The sequence below is a fragment of the Bos grunniens genome, chromosome 1 (genome assembly GCF_055505025.1).
Source record: "Bos grunniens cultivar Pamir isolate PY7600 chromosome 1, Bosgru_T2T1.0, whole genome shotgun sequence".
NCBI classification, from domain to species: Eukaryota; Metazoa; Chordata; class Mammalia; order Artiodactyla; family Bovidae; genus Bos; species Bos grunniens.
This window is the reverse complement of record NC_141165.1, coordinates 152,305,942-152,327,529: the sequence shown is the minus strand read 5'-3', so window position 1 is coordinate 152,327,529 and position 21,588 is coordinate 152,305,942.

Genomic DNA, 21,588 nt, shown 5'->3' with positions numbered 1-21,588 from the left:
CTAAACTATCTGCTGAATGATTACTTTGTTAATTATTATTTAGTCATATCCCCTTCTGTTCCATGAATTTATGCAATATGTAAGACTTACCTCTCAAAGTCAAATGGCTTTCACATTATTTTAACAAGTGGTCATTAAAACATAATCCTCAAATGTATGATAACCAGTTGATGGAATCTAGGGATGATAATTTGAAGCAACTGACATTTTATGTAGAGAAAAATTTAAATTATCTGATACCATTATGATTTCCTAAGTTATTATCTACCAGACTTCAATATTAACCAAAAAGAGGGGTTTAGTTTATAGATATACACTTATCAGTAAAAATAAAGAGAAAATACATTTTAAAATGCATGGTAAATGAATAAATAATTGCATTTGACCTTATTATTTTGGGAAAACATTGCTGTATTATATTAAAATTCTATTTTTTAATTAATTTAAATTACTTACCAAAGCAGATAAGTTGAATGAATTACAAAAATATTGTGTTCTGAATTCCAGAGGAAGATTAGCTCAAATGCACGTGGTTTCCTGTCCTGAAATCTCTTTATTTCTGCGTAATCAATTCCTTTATGCTTGTAAATCATATGAAGAGATTTGTAATAATCATCTTGGAACACAGATTAGGAAAGAAATGTCAATACCTTGGTCATTGATTACAGATGTGTCCATGCTGCTGCTACTGCTGCTAAGTCACTTCAGTCATGTCCGACTCTGTGCGACCCCATAGACGGCCGCCAACCAGGCCCCCCTATCCTTGGGATCCTCCAGGCAAAAACACTGGAGTGGGTTGCCATTTCCTTCTCCAATGCATAAAAGTGAAAAGTCAAAGTGAAGTCACTCAGTCGTGTCTGACTCTTTGCGACCCCATGGTCTGCAGCCCACCAGGCTCCTCCGCCCATGGGATTTTCCAGGCAAGAGTACTGGAGTGGGTTGCCATTGCCTTCTCCAAGATGTGTTCATAATCACACATTATTCCTGCATCCTCCCAAAGACATCATATCCTATTGTTTTTGGACAATAGCAAGATTTTCTTGGCTTTGCTATGCCTCCTAGTAGTCTGAATTATCATAATGAAAAAAATTACATAAAATGATATTTCAATGATTATTTAAGTTCCATGGACTTGATAAAAATATATTATCTATTTAACATTGTGTGTCTTTACAAATGAACTTTTATCAATGTCTAAGACATTGATAAAATCAAATATCTGAAGAAAAAAAATTCAGTTAGTCAGAATATTAGCTGATTATTGTGTATCTCCAAATTTGACCAAATCTTTCTGTTGACTAGAAAGAGATTACCAAAAAAAAAAAGAAAAGAAAAAATCTTACCTTGTGAAATTGGCAGCAGTTCATAAATTTCTTAAAAGTTTAAAAAGTGGTATATATTGAAAATGACAATTGAAAGAAGTTTCAATAAAATGGAATCCATTACCATATTACCATTCTTTTGGGTGGGGTCTGAACACAAATTTGAATTCATAGGAAAAACCATTTTTAGTGATATGAAAAAGAATTAGGTATATAAAAATTAAAAAAATAATTTGTTAATGTAAAAATCCAAGAGATACTGTTGGCTCAACCTTTTTATAGAAAAATTTAATAAGCTGGCTCTTTGTTAACTGCATTACAGAGATGAGTGACAGTTGGGATTTTCTATGCTGTATTCTTTCATAGAAGAAACAACTAAAGTCCTAAAGAGGAAAAATTGTTTTGAAGCAAAATAGAAGCAAAACTCATTGGTTAAAAATGAATACTTTTGGTTATAGAAAGATAAGGAGAAGAATATAGATTTTATTTTGTGCCAAGAGAGAGTCAAAATTGGCCTCCTACAAATGCTACTACTTGAAATGATGCATGTTTATTGAAGTTAAGAAAAAGACGTAGTGTAATGGAGGAATTTATATGTACAGCCATCTCCTCTATTATTGGCACTAAATTGTTTCAGAAGAGTCCCAGTAGCTGAATAAAACAAGCTTCCTTAATACCTCTGAGGCTTTATCTTATGGTTGAGAAACATGAGACTAGTTAGATTAGTCATAAAGTAAGCCAATGGCATGATACGTGTGGTGGTTCCCATCCACCTTAATGGCATATAAAAGGCCTTCTGCAGGGGCGTTGTTTACAATAAAAGAACACTTCCACATCCTTCTCTACTGCAGGGCAATCTTAACAACCAACACCATGTGTGTCTCCTACAGAAACTGCTACAGGGGCCATGGCAGTGGAATTTGTTGCTTTGGTGGCCTAATCTGTGGCTATGGCTCCCACTCTCTCTGTGGATATGGCTATTGATGTCCCAGCTACTCTTATTGAGGACACCTTTTAACTTAGACGCATATAACATCATGATTCACCAGACATGAATCCCACATTCTGTGTCACTACACTGTGCTGTGCTGTGCTCAGTCATGTCCAACTCTTTGCAACCCCATGGACTGTAGCCCACCAAGCTCCTCTGTCCACAGGATTTTCCAGGCAAGAATACTGGAGTGGGTTGCCATTTCCTTCTCCAGGGGATCTTCCTGACCCAGGAAGCCAACCCACATCTCTTGCGTCTCCTGCCTTGGTAGGTGGATTCTGTACCACTGAGCCACCTACTCATAAATCAATTCATATTTTGCAAGAATACAAACAAAAAGGAGCCTTAAATGCATTGGAATGGTGGGTTTTTGAGAGGAAGCAAATGAAAAATGGATATGGAAATAAAAGAGGATAATTTTTTAAAATTGTTATTTTAAATAATTATTAAATTAAATTATGTAAATTAGTATTTTAAATTATTATTATTTAAATAATAATTGTTTAACTGTTTTAAATTATTATTGAAAAACACAAGATAAGACATTGATCAGTGAATATCATATACCAAGAACTGTGTTATTAATTCAATCTTCTATAAACAAAAAAGTGAAAGTGAAATTCATTCAGTCATGTCCAACTGTTTGCGATCCCATGAACTATACAGTCCATGGAATTCTCCAGGACAGAATACTGGACTCAGTAGTCTTTCCTTCTCCAGGGGATCTCCCCAGCCCAGGAACTGAACCCAGGTGTCCTGCATTGCAGGCAGATTCTTTACCAGCTGAGCCACTGTACCTGAAGCCCTCATATAAATGACAAAAGTAATGATGGGATGAAGAGAGGAGATGGCATTGCTGGAGTTCAGGGGTCCAAGGTTTCCCTCTAGAAGCTGGAAGCAAAGTGGGCCTGAAAGTAGGAGCTGGAGGCAGAGAGAGTGAAGAAACATCCTGGCTTCCTCCTGTCCTCCAATTTCTCACCTCAGATGGGCCACATCCACTCAGAAGGCAGTGAATATGGGAGCTTGACAACAAAAGCCCACAAGGATCAACTCCCCATGGCATAGGCAGAGCTTAGGAAGGGCTACAATTGGTTCTGAGATCAAATAGGTCAAGGATTAATTTGTAAGCAAGAACACATTCAGGCTCTAATACTAAATGCCCACTGTAGGTTGAGATAAACCTTCTGTCTAAGACTCCTGATGTGATTTGCCGATTACCTGCAATCTGGTTACTATCATCTGGATCTAAAACCCACAGTCATTTATTCCCATGCTTTGCCTCATGAAAAGTGAGAGAGTGTGATATCCACCTATTTCATGTGGATACACATTTCAGTGTGAATTGCTTATTTCCATTTACCAGAGTGAAACACTCTTTGGGCTACATTGATCATTTTCATGTATTCTGCTTTAAACTGTTTTCAATAAATCTGGTTATTTTGAAATAAAAATCTTGGTTTTCTTTCCACTTATTACATATAATAGAATTTTTAAAAAATTTTGCAATTATTAACTATCTTGATTCAAAAAAATGTTATGTTACCTGTTTATGACATACAGTCTCTTGATATTTCAACCTCAGCTGCTCTGCCGGTTCTAGGTTTGTGATTTTTGAAAATTATTTTAATGCTGCAAATTTCCTCCTTTGTTAAAGAGGGGATCATGTTTTTCTGCTGGGAATTTTCAGACTAAATAAGATAATGTCAATCTGTTTAATTTTTGCTTCAGTTCAGTTCAGGTCAGTTCAGTCGCTCAGTCATGTCCAACTCTTTGCAACCCCATGAATCACAGCATGCCAGGCCTCCCTGTCCATCACCAACTCCCGGAGTTCACTCAGACTCACGTCCATCGAGTCAGTGATGCCATCCAGCCATCTTATCCTCCATTGTCCCTTTCTCCTCCTGCCCCCAATCCCTCCCAGCATCAGAGTCTTTTCCAATAAGTCAACTCTTCGCATGAGCTGGCCAAAGTACTGGAGTTTCAGCTTTAGCATCAGTCCTTCCAAAGAAATCTCAGGGCTGATCTCCTTCAGAATGGACTGGTTGGATCTCCTTGCAGTCCAAGGGACTCTCAAGAGTCTTCTCCAACATCACAGTTCAAAAGCATCAATTCTTCGGTGCTCAGCCTTCTTCACAGTCCAACTCTCACATCCATACATGACCACAGGAAAAACCATAGCCTTGACTAGATGAACGTTTGTTGGCAAAGTAATGTCTCTGCTTTTGAATATGCTATCTAGGTTGGTCATAATTTTCCTTCCAAGGAGTAAGCGTCTTTTAATTTCATGGCTGCAGTCACCATATGTAGTGATTTTGGAGCCCAGAAAAATAAAGTCTGACACTGTTTCCACTGTTTCCCCATCTATTCCCCATGAAGTGATGGGACCGGATGCCATGATCTTCGTTTTCTGAATGTTGAGCTTTAAGCCAACTTTTTCACTCTCCACTTTCACTTTCATCAAGAGGCTCTTGAGTTCCTCTTCACTTTCTGCCATAAGGGTGATGTCATCTGCATATCTGAGGTGATTGATATTTCTCCTGGCAATCTTGATTCCAGCTTGTGTTTCTTCCAGTCCAGCGTTTCTCATGATATACTCTGCATATAAGTTAAATAAACAGGGTGACAATATACAGCCTTGACGAACTCCTTTTCCTATTTGGAACCAGTCTGTTGTTCCATGTCCAGTTCTAACTGTTGCTTCCTGACCTGCATACATATTTCTCAAGAGGCAGGTCAGGTGGTCTGGTATTCCCATCTCTTGAAGAATTTTCCACAGTTTATTGTGATCCACACAGTCAAAGGCTTTGGAATAGTCAATAAAGCAGAAATAGATGTTTTTCTGGAACGCTCTTGCTTTTTCTATGATCCAGTGGATGTTGGCAATTTGATCTCTGGTTCCTCTGCCTTTTCTAAAACCAGCTTGAACATCAGGAGGTTCACGGTTCACATATTGCTGAAGCCTGGCTTGGAGAATTTTGAGCATTACTTTACTAGCGTGTGAGATGAATGCAATTGTGTGGTAGTTTGAGCATTCTTTGGCATTGCCTTTCTTTGAGATTGGAATGAAAACTGACCTTTTCCAGTCCTATGGCCACTGCTCAGTTTTCCAAATTTGCTTGCATATTGAGTGCAGCACCTTCACAGCATCATCTTTCAGGATTTGAAATAGCTCAACTGGAATTCCATCACCTCCACTAGCTTTGTTTGTAGTGATGCTTTCTAAGGCCCACTTGGCTTCACACTCCAGGATGTCTGGCTCTAGGTGAGTGATCACACCATCGTGATTATCTGGGTTGTGAAGATCTTTTTTGTACAGTTCTATCAGGGTCTTTTCAAATGAGTCAACTCTTCGCATGAGGTGGCCAAAGTATTGGAGTTTCAGCATCAGTCCTTCCAATGAATACCCATGAATGATCTCCTTTAGGATGGACTGGTTGGATCTCCTTGCAGTCCAAGGGACTCTCAAGAGTCCCTTGAGTCTCAAGACTCTCAAGAGTCTTCTTCAACACCACAGTTCAAAAGCATCAATTTTTCGGTGCTCAGCTTTCTTCACAGTCCAACTCTCACATCCATACATGACCACTGGAAAAACCATAGCCTTGACTAGATGGACCTTTGTTGGCAAAGTAATATCTCAGCTTTCCAATATGCTATCTAGGTTGGTCATAAACTTTCCTTCCAAGGAGTAAGCGTCTTTTAATTTCATGGCTTAGCATATAGTAAATATTCTGCATATTTTAGCTTGGCAAACCATCAACTACAAAGTTTCACGTCTTCCCAAATTTTCTTTCTATGCTTTATTTTTCAATTACACAACAGAAATTTGCTCATTTGGTTCTGTGATTCACTCTTGAGCTCTGTAATTTTGAAAAATGCATGGATTTGTGGTACAACCACCGCAACCACAAACGGATAAAACAGTGCCATCACTCTCCCCATAAAATCCCTCATGCTTTTTAAAAATTCCTTTGCAATCAATCCTTTCCCACACTTCTAAACCCTGTAAGTAACTGCTGGTTCTAAATTCCTATACTTTAATCTTTTCTAGAAGATCACAGAGTTTTGGGGGTCCCCAAGGCCACTTGCATTATGGAGATTTGCTAGAAGGGCTCATGAGATTAAGCATATAATTGTGCCCATGGGCAAGATTTATTATAGCAAAGTAGTAAGGGTACACAGCTGGATCACATAGGAAAGAGATCCAGGAATATTCAGGAGGTATTTGAGTGCTTAACCTGTGTGTTAATTTGTGTGCTCTTCTTATCCATGAGGATCCATACAGAAATTAGCCTTATCCTAACAAGAGAAATAAACCATTCTATATATGACATTTTTGCCCAAGTTTTTAACTGGGCATATATCAAAAGTTCAGTTCACTATCTCAGTTATATCCGACTCATTGTGACCCCATGGACTGCAGCACAACAGGCCTCCCTGTTCATTCTCAACTCCTGGAGTTTACTCAAACTCATGTCCGTTGAGTTGGTGATGCCATCCAACCATCTCATCCTCTGTTGTCCCCTTCTCCTCCAGCCTTCAATCTTTCCCAGCATCTTTTCAAATGAGTCAGCTCTTTGCATCAGGTGGCGAAAGTATTGCAGTTTCAGCTTTAGCATCTGTCCTTCCAATGAGTATTCAGGACTGATTTTCTATACGATGGACTGATTGGATTTCCTTGCTGTCCAAGGGACTCTCGAGACTCTTCTCTAATACCACAGTTCAAAAGCATCAATTCTTGAGCACTCAGCTGTCTTTATAATCCAACTCTCACATCCATACATGAATACTGGAAAAACCATAGCTTTGACTAGATGGACCTTTGTTGGCAAAGTAAAGTCTCTGAGTTTTTATAATGCTGTCTAGGTTGGTCATACCATTATTCCCTAGTGGCTCAGAGGGTAAAGCGTCTGCCTGCAATGCAGGAAACCTGGGTTTGATTCCTGGGTTGGAAGATCTCCTGGAGAAGGAAATAGCAACCCACTCCAGTATTCTTGCCTGGAAAATTCCATGGATGGAGAAGCCTGGTAGGCTACAGTCCATGGGGTCGCAAAGAGTCAGACACGACTGAGCGACTTCTTTCTTCCAAGGAGCAAGCATCTTTTAATTTCACAGCTGTGGTAACCATCTGCAGAGATTTTGGAGCCCCCCAAATTAAAATCTGTCATTGTTTCCCCATGGATTTGCCATGGAGTGATGGGGCCAGATGCCATGATCTTAGTTTTCTGAATGTTGAGTTTTAAGCCAACTTTTTCACTCTCCTCTTTCCCTTTCATCAAGAAGCTCTTTAGTTCTTCTTAATTTTCTGCCATAAGGGTGGTGTCATCTGCGTATCTAAGGTTATTAATATTTTTCGTGGAAATCTTGGTTCTAGCTTGTGCTTCATCCAGTCCAGCATTTTTCATGATGTACTCTGCATATAAGTTAAATAAGCTGGGTGACAATATACAGTCTTGACGTACCTCTTTCCTGATTTGGAATCAGTCTGTTGTTTCATGCCCTGTTCTAACTATTGCTTCTTGACCTGCATACAGATTTCTGAGGAGGCAGGTCAGGTGGTCTGGTATTCCCATCTCTTTCAGAATTTTCCAGTTTGTTGTGATGCACACAGTCAAAAAAAGCAGAAGTAGATGTTTTTCTGGAACTCTCTTGCTTATTTGATGATCCAAAGGATGTTGGCAATTTGATATCTGGTTCCTCTGCCTTTTCTAAATCCAGCTTGAACATCTGGAATTTCATGGTTCGGGTAGTGTTCAGAAGCCTGGCTTGGAGAATTTTAGCATTTACAGGCATGTGAGATGAGTGCAATTGTGCGGTAGTTTGAGCATTCTTTGGCATTGTCTTTCTTTGGGATTGGAATGAAAACTGACCTTTTCCAGTCCTGTGGCCACTGCTGAGTTTTCCAAATTTGCTGGCATATTGAGTGCAGCACCTTCACAGGATCATCTTTAGGATTTGAAATAGCTCAACTGGAATTCCATCACCTCCACTAGCTTTGTTCATAGTGATGTTTCCTAAGGCCCACTCGACTTCACATTCCAGGATGTCTGGCTCTAGGTGAGTGATCACACCATCATGATTATCTGGGTCTTGAAGATCTTCTTTGTACAGTTCTTCTGTGTATTCTTGCCACCTCTTCTTCTTTTGCCAGGTCCATACCTAACACATACCATATTGTGCCCATTTTTGCGTGAAATGTTCCCTTGGTAGCTCTAATTTTCTTGAAGAGATCTCTAGTCTCTTCCATTCTATTGTTTTCCTCTATTTCTTTGCATTGATCACTGAGGAAGGTTTTCTTATCTCTCCTTGCTATTCTTTGGGACTCTATTCAGATGAGTTTATCTTTCCTTTTCTCTTTTGCCTTTTGCCTCTCTTCTTTTCATAGCTATTTGTAAGGCCTTCTCAGACAACCATTTTGCCTTTTTGCATTTCTTTTTCTTGGGGATAGTCTTGATAACTGCCTCCTGTATAATGTCAAAGAGGTGCCTGCAAAATTCCAGACTCCTAGAAGGAAAAGACAAGTTCAGCAAATGACTGTATTATTTGTACGAGCAGCATAGATGCAGTGAGCCGCCTTATCAGTTAGGGATTGATGAGAACTCTGCTGAAATCTAATTCTCAGATTTAGTATCAGGGTAACACTGATTTTATAGAGTGAGTGAAGACCTGTTCACTCCTTTTTTTTTTTTTTTAATTCTCTCTTCTTTTTTCTGGAGAGAGTCCAAAAGGTTGGTATTATTTCTTCCTTATGCGTTTGATGGGTTTACAGATGAAATTACTTAAACCAGGAGTTTTCTTTATTAGAATGATTTTAACAAGAAAACATATTTTTCCATTAGGTATGTGGCCATTTAGATAATCTATTTCCTTTTGAGCTAGCTTTGGAATGTTCTGTCTTTTAAGGAATAGATCCATTTTATCTAAGTTATTAAATGTATGAGCATGATATTGTTTTTTGTTTGTTTGTTTGTTTCTTATCTTGGTTATTGTAAAGTCTTTAGTGATACTCCTTCAGAGCATTTAGTTCTTACTGTTGCTAAAATGTCTTCTCTCTCTTTTTTTTTTCTTTTTAAGACCTGCTAGAGGTTTATCAATTTAATTGAACTTTTCATGGAATCAGTTTTTAGTTTCATCTATTTTCTCTATTTCTTATTTCAAAATATATTGATCCAGTTATCATCTGTATTATTTCCTTCCTTTCTTTATTGGTGCTTCTTTAGTAATTGTTTTAGAGGAAGCCTAAATTGCTAGTTTAGAGCTTTCTTCTTTTTTCATTGTAAAATTGGTTGCTATAAATTTCTCTGTAAACACTACTTTATTCGCATTTAACAAATTTTGACACTGTCTATTTTCATTTTTGAGTGCTGAAGAATTGATGCTTTTGAACTGTGGTATTGGAGAAGACTCTTGAGAGTCCCTTGGACTGCAAGGAGATCCAACCAGTCCATTCTGAAGGAGATCAGCCCTGGGATTTCTTTGGAAGGTATGATGTTAAAGCTGAAACTCCAGTACTTGGGTCAGCTCATGCGAAGAGTTGACTCATTGGAAAAGACTCTGATGCTGGGAGGAATTGGGGGCAGGAGGAGAAGGGGACGACGGAGGATGAAATGGCTGGATGGCATCACTGACTTGATGGACGTGAGTCTGAGTGAACTCCGAGAGTTAGTGATGGACAGGGAGTCCTGGCGTGCTGCGATTCATGGGGTCGCAAAGAGTGGGACACGACTGAGCGACTGATCTGATTTTCATTTTTATTTAGTTCAAAATATTTTTAATATTCTCAGAAAATCTCCCTTAAACACACACAAAGACACACACACAAAAATTTGAAATGATTTCTTATACACAATATATGGCTGGATCTGGTTTTGTCAGTTTGATGATCTGTCTTTTGTTTGTATATTTACATATTTACATGTAATTTAATTGTTGACATGACTGGCATTAGTTCTATCATTTAATTAACTACATCTGGTTTCTAGTTCTCAGTTTCCATTTCTCTATCTTATTTTGTATTCTTTGAATATATTTAATATCAGATTTTAATTTATCTAGTGCCTTTTTGGCTTAAAATGAAAGTTAATTGCTCAATTGTGTCCACTCTTTGCAAGCCCATATTCTAGGCTCCTCTGTCATGGAATTCTCCAAGCAAGAACACTGGAGTGCATGGCCATTCCCTTATCCAGGGGATATTCCAACCCAGGGATTGAACCCAGGTCTCTTGAATTGCAGGCAGATTCTTTACTGTTTGGTATACCTTTGTAAGTTTTAGAGGTTAGTATGGTGAGAGTTGGACTGTGAGGAAAACTGAGCGCTGAAAAATTGATGCTTTTGAACTGTGGTGCTGGAGAAGACTCTTGAGAGTCCCTTGGACTGCAAGGAGATCCAACTAGTCCATTCTAAAGGAGATCAGGCCAGGTGTTCATTGGAAGGACTGATGCTAAAGCTGAAACTCCAATACTTTGTCCACCTCATGTGAAGTGGACATGAGGTGGACAATGAGTTGACTCATTGGAAAAGACCCTGATGCTGGGAGGGATTAGGGGCAGGAGGAGAAGGGGATGACAGAGGATGAGATGGCTGGATGGCATCACTGACTCGATGGACATGAGTTTGAGTGAACTCTGGGAGTTGGTGATGGATAGGGAGGCCTGGCGTGCTCCGATTCATGGGGTCGCAAAGAGTCGGACACGACTGAGCAACTGAACTGAACTGAACTGAACTGATAGGGATTATAGCTTATATAACTAATCTTTGACAGTATTCTCAGAGCTAATATTTTGCTACTTAAACTAAAAAGCATTAGTCTTAAAAGTTTGTAATTCCCTTTACCATTGTCTCTTCTTGTTACACTGATGTGTATTATATTGACCTACCTTCAAGCCTCTTCATTCATTATTACAAAAACAAAAGTTTTTGCTTTCAGCAATCATATATACTTTAAAGAATTTAAGAGGAGAAAAATAATTATTTTATTCACACAAATGTTTGCTGATTTTTATGTCTTCCCTTTATTTCTGAATTACCAAGTATGTTTGCTATTATTTTCCTTTAACCTGAAAATATTTCCTTTGTTTAGAAAATTTCTCCTGGACACAACTTCTCAGTTTTTCTTCATCTGAAAAAGTTATTATTTCACCTTCATTGCTGAAAGATATTATTGGGGATAGAATGTTGGATTCTTTTTTATAAGCACTTTTAGGCATGTTTTCCACTGTCTTCTGGACTTCATTATGTCAGATGAGAAATCCAACAGTAATTTGAACCATTATTCTCTATAAGTAATATGTGGTTTATCTTCAGTTTCTTTTAAGAATTTTCCCTTTTTATTTGTTAATAGAAGCTTGATTATGATGTATTTGGAGATAACTCCCTTTGAGTTTATTCTGACTGAGAGTTATAGCTTCTTTACTATAAATTTATGACTTTTTATCAAATCTGGGAAATTTTCAACCATTATTTTTCAAATATGATTTCTGCACCAAAATACTTTCTCCCTCCATTTGAGATTCCAATGCCATAAATATTAGAATTTTTGGTACATTCCACACATTTCTGAGACTTCATTTATATTTAAAATTATATTTACTTAGCTCTTCAAATTCAACAATTTCTATTCATTTATCATCAAGTTGTCTGACTCCTCTGACATCTCAATTCCACAGTTACACTAATTCAATATTATTTTAAAATTCAGATATTGTGCTTTTTGTTTACAAAATTGCCATTTGTTACTTTCTACATTTCTGTTTCTCTGCTGATACAATTTTCTCCCATTTAGTTCAGGAGTGTTTATCTTTACCTAATGGATTATGTGGAGAAGGCAATGGCACCCCACTCCAGTACTCTTGCCTGGGAAATCCCATGGATGGAAGAGCCTGGTGGGCTACAATCCATGGGGTCACAAAGAGTTGGACACGACTGAGCGACTTCACTTTCACTTTTCACTTTCATGCATTGGAGAAGGAAATGGCAACCCACTCCAGTGTTCTTGCCTGGAGAATCCCAGGGATGGGGGAGCCTGGTGGGCTGCCATCTATGGGGTCGCACAGAGTCGGACACGACTGAGGTGACGTAGCAGTAGCAGTGGCAATGGATTATGGTGATAATAGTGGCTTAAATGTCCTAACTCAATAATTTTGGAGTTGGTTCCTATAATGGTTATAGAATGTTATCAACAAAAACTTAACAGCTTAACAACCACATGTTATGATTACATATTTTCTCTTGGTCTCTACTCTAGACACAACTTAGCTGAGTCCTCTATTAAGAATTTTTCAAGAAGTTGCAATCAATGCCAGCAGGATCTGTGGTATCATCTGAAGGATTGCCTGGGGAAGATTCATTTCTAATCCCACATGTTTGTTACGATGGCTCAGTTACTTGCAGATTGTTGGGCTGAGGGTTGCCTGTTGTTCCTTGCTGGCTGCTGACTAGAGGCTGCTTTCAATTCCTTCTCAAATGGGTCATTTAATTGGGAGTTCACAATGTAACTGTTTGCATAATCAACACCTTCAAAGAATGAAGTATGCAAAAAAAAAAAAAAAAAAAAAGTGGACATTATGACCTACACCATCTGGTTTAAAACTCAGCATTTAAAAAACTAAGATCATGACATCCAACCCATCACTTTATGGCTAGTAGATGGTAAAAAATTGGAAACAGTCACAGATTTTATTTTCTTGTCCTCCAAAATTACTGGAGACAGTGACTGCAGTCATGAAAGATGCTTGCTCCTTGGAAGAAAAGTGTGACAAATGCAGAGAGTGTATTAAAAAGCAGAGACATCACTTTGCCAACAAATGTCCTTAGTCAAACCTGTGGTTTTTCCAGTAGTCATGTACGAATGTGCAAGTTTTACCATAAAGAAGGCTGAGTGCCCAAGAATTAATGCTTTCAAACTGTGATGTTAGAGAAGACTCTTATACTGAAGCTGAAGTGCCAATAGTTTGGCCACCTATACAAAGAGCTGATTTATTGGAAAAAAACCCTGATGCTGGGAAAAACTGAGGGCAGGATGAGAAGAGGGTAATAGAGGATGAGATGGTTGGATGGCATCACCAACTCAATGGACATGAGTTTGAGAAAGCTCTGGGAGATAGTGAAAGACAAGGAAGCCTGGCTGGCTTCAGTCCATAGCATCACAAAGAATTGGACATGACTTAGCCACTGAACAACAACAACCATGATCTACATGACCTAATCATGGGAGAACTTCTATTCTTTTTTCTGTGCTCTATTGGTTAGAAGCACATCATGAGTTTGTTATATTCAAGGGCAGAGGAAAATGCAAGGATGTGAATGCCAGTAGGTGATAAAAATTGGGGACTGTTTTAGTCTATACACCACAGCATCTCTCAGTGGTTGTTTCCTTTGAGAACTAATCACAATGGCCAGTACTTTGTATGTTAATATGATTTTGTATAGTATCCTGGATATTTGAATATTATGTTGACATTCTCTGAATTTTGTTATTTATGTTGTGGTTGTTTTCTTTTAGTAATAGATTAGTCCCAAAGATTTATACAATTTCTGTTCCAAATTCGTGATTGGACTTGTTATATATATAAAGACAAAGAAACATGAAGCCTGACAGTAGGATTATGTACTTTCAGCTATGATGCCTTCAAACTATGGTGCTGGAGAAAACTCTTGAGAGTCCCTTGGACAGCAAGGAGATCAAGCCAATCAATCTTAAGGGAAATCAACCCTGAATACCATTGGAAGGACTGATGCTGAAGCTGAAACGCCAGTATTTTTGTCATCTGATGCAAACAACTGACTCGTTGGAAAAGTCCCTGTCTCTGGGAAAGATTGAGGGCAGAAAGAGAAGAGGGCTCAAAGGATGAGATGGCTGGATGGCATCACTGATGCAATGGACATGAACATGGGCAAATTTTGGGAGATGGTGAGGGACAGAGAGGCCTGGTGTGCTGCAGTCCATAGAGTTGCAAAGAGTTGGACAAGACTGAATGAGTGAACAACAAGGTTGCAATATTTTCTATATGTGATGAACTCATAAAAATTAGTGTCAATAAACTTGTTGAAATATTGGCCTGAACCCGTATCTGTGGCAGATTCTAAATCATTTGAATAGGGCAATTGGGTAACCTGAACCATGTTACCTTCCTTTCCATTCCTAAGTACAATTTTCCTTTCCTCATCTAAATGGTTGATAAAATCTTTGATTTTAGCAGCTAAGTGATGACTGGGACTCCATTTGGGTTCCACTGGAGAGAATTAGTATAGGATTTCTTGCATTGTGGGTTGGCAAGCACCTGAAATACATCATCTTATATATGCTGTGCTGTGCTATGCTTAGTCACTCAGTCCTGTCTGACTCTTTGTGACCCCATGGACTGTAGCCTGCCTGGTTCTGCTGTCCATGGGAATTCTCCAGGCAAAAGCACTGGAGTGGGTTGTCATTTCCTCTTCCCAACCTAGTGATAGAAACCAGGTCTCCCGCATTGCAGGTAGATTCTTCTGTCTGAGCCACCAGGAAAGCCCAAGAGTACTGGAGTGGGTAGCCTAATCCTTCTGCAGGGGATCTTCCTGACCCAAGAATTGAACCTGTGTCTCCTGCATTGCAGATGGATTCTTTACCAGCTGAGCTACCAAGGAAGCCCTCATATATCCTATCTAAGCCTTATAAATGAAAATTCTTGAGCACTCTCAGCTCTCTGGTCATATAGGGGAATGTCAACTTCAGCCCAACATGCCAGATTTCTCTTGAGACTGGAGGCAGCCTGAAGTACCAATTGAAAGACTATATCCATCTATAAAGCAAAAAAATATGAACAGCTAAATTCATAATAAGGAAAAAAAAGTCTTCTTACCAGACAAGAAACTGAGATTTACAAAATTCACATTCATTTCAAGTTATTTTTAATTGGAGGATAATTGTTTTACAATGTTATGTTGGTTTCTGCTGTACAGCAGTGTGAATCAGCCATAAGTATACATATATCTCTATCATCTTGAGCTTCCATCCAAACCCCCCTCCCCATCTCACTCCTCTAGGTCATCACAGACTTTTCTTTTATATATATATTAAAAATTAATTAATTAATTTTAATTGGAGGTTAATTACTTTACAATATTGCAGTGGTTTTTGCCATACATTGACATGAATCAGCCATGGGCGTACATGTGTCCCTATCCTGAACCCCCCTCCCACCTCCCTCCCCATCCTATCCCTCAGAGTTGTCCCAGTGCACCGGCTTTGAGCGCCCTGTTTCATGAGCTCAATATTTGAGTTTGGACTAGTGATCTATTTCACATATGGTTATATGCATGTTTCAATGCTATCCTTGCCTTCTCCCACAGAGTCCAAAAGTGTTCTTTATATCTGTATCTGTTTTGCTGCCTCACATATATGGTCATTGTTACCATCTTTCTAAATTACATATTTATGCATTAATATAATGTATTGGTGCTTTTCTTCCTGACTTACTTCACTCTGTATAATAGGCTCCAGTTTCATCCACCTCATTAGAACTGATTCAAATGCATTCTTTTTAATAGATGAATACTATTCCATTGTGTATATGTACTAAAGCTTTCTTATCCATTCGTCTGTTGGTGGACATCTAGGTTGCTTCCATGTCTTGGCTATTGTAAACAGTGCTGCAATGAACCCTGGGGTACATGTATCTCTTTCAATTCTGGCTTCCTGGGTATGTGTGTATTCAGCAGTGGGATTGCTGGGTTGTAAGGCAGTTCTATTTCCAGTTTTTTAAGGAGTCTCCACACTGTTCTCCATAGTTGCTGTACTAGTTTGCATTCCTACCAACAGTGTAAGAGGGTTCCCTTTTCTCCACACCCTCTCCAGCATTTATTGTTTGTAGACTTTTTGATAGCAGCCATTCTGACCAGTGTGAGATGGTACCTCATTGTGGTTTTGATTTGGATTTCTCTGATAATGAGTGATGTTGAACATCTTTTTGTGTGTTTTTTTCACTATCTGTATGTCTTCTTTGGAGAAATGTCTGTTTAGTTCTTTGGCTTATTTTTTTATTGGGTCATTTATTTTTCTGGAATTGAGCTGCAGGAGTTGCTTGTATATTTTTGAGATTAATTCTTTGTCAGTTGCTTTGTTTGCTATTATTTTCTCCCATTCCAAAGGCTGTCTGTTCACCTTGCTTATAGTTTCCTTCATTGTGCAAAAGCTTTTAAGTTTAATTAGGTCCCCTTTGTTTATTTTTGTTTTTATTTCCACTACTCTGGAAGGTGGGTCATAGAGGATCCTGCTGTCATTTATGTCAGAGAGTGCTTTGCCTATGTTTTCCTCTAGGAGTGTTATAGTTTCTTGTCTTACATTTAGATCTTTAATCCATTTTGAGTTTATTTTTGTGTATGGTGTTAGAAAGTGTTCTAGTTTCATTCTCTTACAGGTGGTTGACCAGTTTTCCCAGCACCACTTGTTAAAGAGATTGTGTTTTCTGTATTGCATATTCTTGCCTCCTTTGTCAAAGATAAGGTGTCTATAGGTGTGTTGATTTATCTCTGGGCTTTCTATTTTGTTCCATTGATCTATATTTCTGTCTTCATGTCTGTACCATACTGTCTTGATGACTGTAGCTTTGTAATATAGTCTGAAGTCAGGCAGGTTGATTTCTCCAGTTCCATTCTTCTTTCTCAAGATTGTTTTGGTTATTTTAGGTCTTTCATATTTCCATACAAATTGTGAAATTATTTGTTATACTTCTGTGAAAAATGCCATTTGTAGCTTGATAGGGATTGCATTGAATCTACAGATTGCTTTGGGTAGTATACTCATTTTCACTATATTGATTCTTCCAATCCATAATAGTATATTTCTCCATCTATTTGTGTCATCTTTGATTTCTTTCATCAGTATTTTATAGTTTTCTATTTACAAGTCTTTTGTTTCTTTAGGTGAATTTATTCCTAAGTATTTTATTCTTTTTATCACAATGGTGAATGGAATTATTTCCTTAATTACTCTGGTTTCTCATTGTTAGCATCACAGACTTTTCTGAAGTTACAAATCTATAAATTAGTACAGCAAAAATAAATAAATATTGAGGAAAATATTCCCCAAAGAAAAATAATTTTTACCCTGATAACAACCAAAAGTTGTTGGTTGTTCATAATTATTATTGTTCATAATAAATAGACAAAAATGAAAAAAGTTTTCTTTTCCCCATTTATTAGTTCAAAATTTACTAGGAAAATAGAAGCAAATTTAAGATCAAATTATGAAAATGAATCTATACCAAAATCATCTCAATGTGAAGAGGAAAATGAGTTCATAAGGTGAATTTCATGTTCTTCCAGATATCAGGTGGCATTCAGGCCTTTAGCAAATCATATCAGAAGTCCCTGTGTACAATGAGCACCATCTGAGAGTGAGGCAGAGAACTTCTGGGGTCCAGAACTGGTGAATTGGAGAGTGAGAGTCTTCCATGGCATCCTCAATAGTAGTAGCCAAAGCCAGAGCCATAACCAGAGCCACATCCATAGCCACAGCCACAGAGAGAGCGGGAGCCATAGCCGTAGCCACAGCCATAGCCACAGCCATAGCTACAGCCCAGCCTGCGGAAGCCAGAGCCGTAGCAGGAGCCATAGCCACAGCCCAGGCCTCCATAGCCGTAGCTTCCACAGCCGAGGCCGCCATAGTAGTTTCCGTAGTAGCCACACATGGTGTTGGTTGTTGAGATTGTTCTTGGGTGGAGGAGAGTATAGGTGTCGTTTGAGTGTGGATATTTCTCCCTGCAGAGGGCTTTTTATATGCCCTCATTGTGTGTGTGATCCACCATAAACATTCATGCTATTGGCTAATTTTTCAGGACCAGTATGAGTAATCTGTTGACTATAGGTTTTAGGGATGACTTCACAAGCATTGAGGAGATATGCTTTGTTTCTCCACATCTGAGCCAGTTAGTAGGTCATTAACAGACTCAATTATCTCATCCTCAAATCCTTACTCATGATTTCTTTAAATTGCCCTTTATAACTAATCTTTATGGCAGTAAATACCATTTTAATTGACAAACTCTGACCTGCTACAGAAAAACAATAATTCTGTCTTCTTTTTTATTGATATTCAACAGATCATAGTATTGCACCTTGACCTTGAACTTCTTCTTCTATTAATATTAATTCCTCTCCCAATCCATTATTTTTCTTTAAGGATTTATCTCATTTTCATGTGAGAGATTGCTTATTGCTAAAAGCCAAATGTTATCACTGAACTTCATGAAACTGTAGACTACCAGAAAATAGTTTGAAATTCTGGAACACTAAGCCTGAAAAAAACTGGACTTTTCTTTCTCTTTTATATCAATATTTTGTACATTTTAAAAATTATGTGTTTACATATATATGGAATTTAGAAAGATGGTAACAATCTTTCTAAAGATTGTGTACGAGACAGCAAAAGAGACACTGATGTATAGATCAGCCTTATGGACTCTGTGGGAGAGGGAGAGGGTGAAGAGATTTGGGAGAATGGCATTGAAACATGTATAATATCATGTATGAAATGAATCACCAGTCCAGGTTCGATGCACAATACTAGATACTTGGGGCTGGTGCACTGGGACAACCCAGAGGGAGGGTATGGGGAGGGAGGAAGGAGGAGGGTTCAGGATGGGAAGCACGGGTATACCTGTGGTGGATTCATTTTGATGTTTGGCAAAACTAATACAATATTGTAAAGTTTAAAAATAAAATAAAATTTAAAAAATTATGTGTTTAAATTATAATTTTTTTTCCTATGGTTTCAAGTTTATGCCCTGGATTTACCCTCAAAAATAAAAGGAAATGATGAGTGCTCCTTTGCCTTTTCTGGGGAAAATATCTAGGCCAGAAAAGAATATTTTATATTTATATACAAAGAGGAAAAAAGTTTAGTTATGAGACCTACCACTTGAGTAAGTTACTTTATATCTTTCCTTTTTGAATGCTGTAAAATGGAGAGTTTTACCACATCTTACAGTTGTTCTGAGAATAATGTGAGATAATGCACATAAGGTACTTTGCACAGTGACTGCTCTATGGTAAATAACTAACAACTTTAGTTAGTATTACTTTAACACAATAATTAAAAAGTTATTCAAAGTTTTGATGTAGAATTCTATAAATAACAGCAGGTGAGATAAACAGAATATTCTTAGATAATCAAAGACACAGGAAAAAAAAAGAGAAAATAAACAGTGCATTCAATAGTAAATGATAGCACATACAAAGCATTTATTAAATTCCAAGCATGATCTAAGTGCTTTACATGTTTTAACACACTTAGTGCTCACAAAAATCCTAGAATAGTTTGTAATTTTTATGCAAGAATGCCAGGTTCAAAGAAGTTGCATCATTTGCACAATATTATAGGTACAACCTAAATCTTAATGCAATGTAATTATATGTACTTTTTAATTGATGAGACAGTCTGGGAATTGCTATCCCTATTATAATAATAATGGATTATTTATAATAGAAATCTATGAATTTAGACCCATGTAAATGAACAATAGAGTAGAAAGAAAAACTTGCTTTCAGTAGTATGCTAGTTAATGCATTTGAAAAAATACAACGAAAATCAGAAAAATCAACGTTTACAATCCATCATAATAAATAATTAGACAAGAAAGGAAAATAAATGATAAGATGTGGTAAACTTTGGCATATGAATGGAATGTTTATACAGTCACAAAACATCTCTACCAAAATACTTCTTAATTGCAAAAAAAAAAAATAATAAAAGTAACTTTTGAGCAGAAGAATCTAATATTTACAACTGATCAAGTTGCAAAGTTACTGTAAGTAATGAAGCAAATCAACAAGTGCCTAAAAATAGATTTAATAAAAGGCAAACCTATTCATTATTTTGACAGAATTCATAATCTTGTTCTCATCATGAGGAAACTTTAAAGCTAAACTGAAGAATAAAAGAAAAAAATTCCCATAATCTACAAAAAATTTAAGATTATGGAAAATACTAGACAGCATGATAACTGAATGCACTACATGATCTTAAGTAGATTATTTTTCTGTAATAGCTTTATTGGAGCAATCTATTCTTGAGTGAATATTGTGACAAGAAAGAGAAAAAAGCAGATTTTGATAGAGGGGAAAGTTGAGTTGACATGGCACTCAGTGGAAACCTCAGGAAACTATCTGTGGGACTGTGGAGAGGGGGTGTCCCAACAGTTACTGGGGTTGAATAAGGCATGTTATTATACCCCTACTCTGATCAATCATTGGTGCCTGGAAGCGGGCATGATCTCTTTTGAAGGTTGTTTATTAGCTGAGGTCATTCTACATTATACACACTCAATACTTGATTGAACTATAAGCTTAATTTTTGGCATGTGTAAGGCTGTGACCAGTGCACTAAGCATGGCCGAGAGGAGTTACCCCACATCCGAGGTGAGGGCCAGTGGCCGAGAGTGCCAGGCTGCGATGGCGCAGGAACGGCCGAGAGGAGCTACCCCACATCCGAGGTCAGGGGCGGTGGCTGAGAGGAGATACCCTGTGAATGAGGTCAGGGGCGGTGGCCTGCCGGGAGGAACTACCCTACACCTGAGGCCAGGGGCAGCGGCCTGGAGGACCAACCCCATGTCCAAGGAGCAGTGGCTGCGTGGGTGCAGAAGGGCCTAGAGGAGCTATCCCATGTTGAAGGTCAGGAAGGGTAGCTGTGAAGAGATATCCCTCATCCAATGTAAGGAGCAGCGGCTGCGCTTTGCTGGAGCAGCCATGAAGAGATACCCCATGCCCAAAGTAAGAGAAACCCAAGTAAGATGGTAGGTGTTGCAAGAGGGCATCAGAGGGCAGACACACTGACACCATACTCACAGAAAACTAGTCAATCTAATCACACTAAGACCACAGCCTTGTCAAACTCAATGAAACTAAGTCATGCCCGTGGGGCAACCCAAGACGGGCGGGTCATGGTGGAGAGATCTGACAGAATGTGGTCCACTGGAGAAGGGAATGGCAAACCACTTCAGTATTCTTGCCTTGAGAACCCCATGAACAGTATGAAAAGGCAAAATGATACGATACTGAAAGAGGAACTCCCCAGGTCAATAGGGGCCCAATATGCTACTGGAGATGGGTGGAGAAATAACTCCAGAAAGAATGAAGGGATGGAGCCAAAGCAAAAACAATACCCAGCTGTGGATGTGACTGGTGATAGAAGCAAGGTCCGATGCTGTAAAGCGCAATATTGCATAGGAACCTGGAATGTCAGGTCCATGAATCAAGGCAAATTGGAAGTGGTCAAGAGATAGCAAGAGTGAATGTTGACATTCT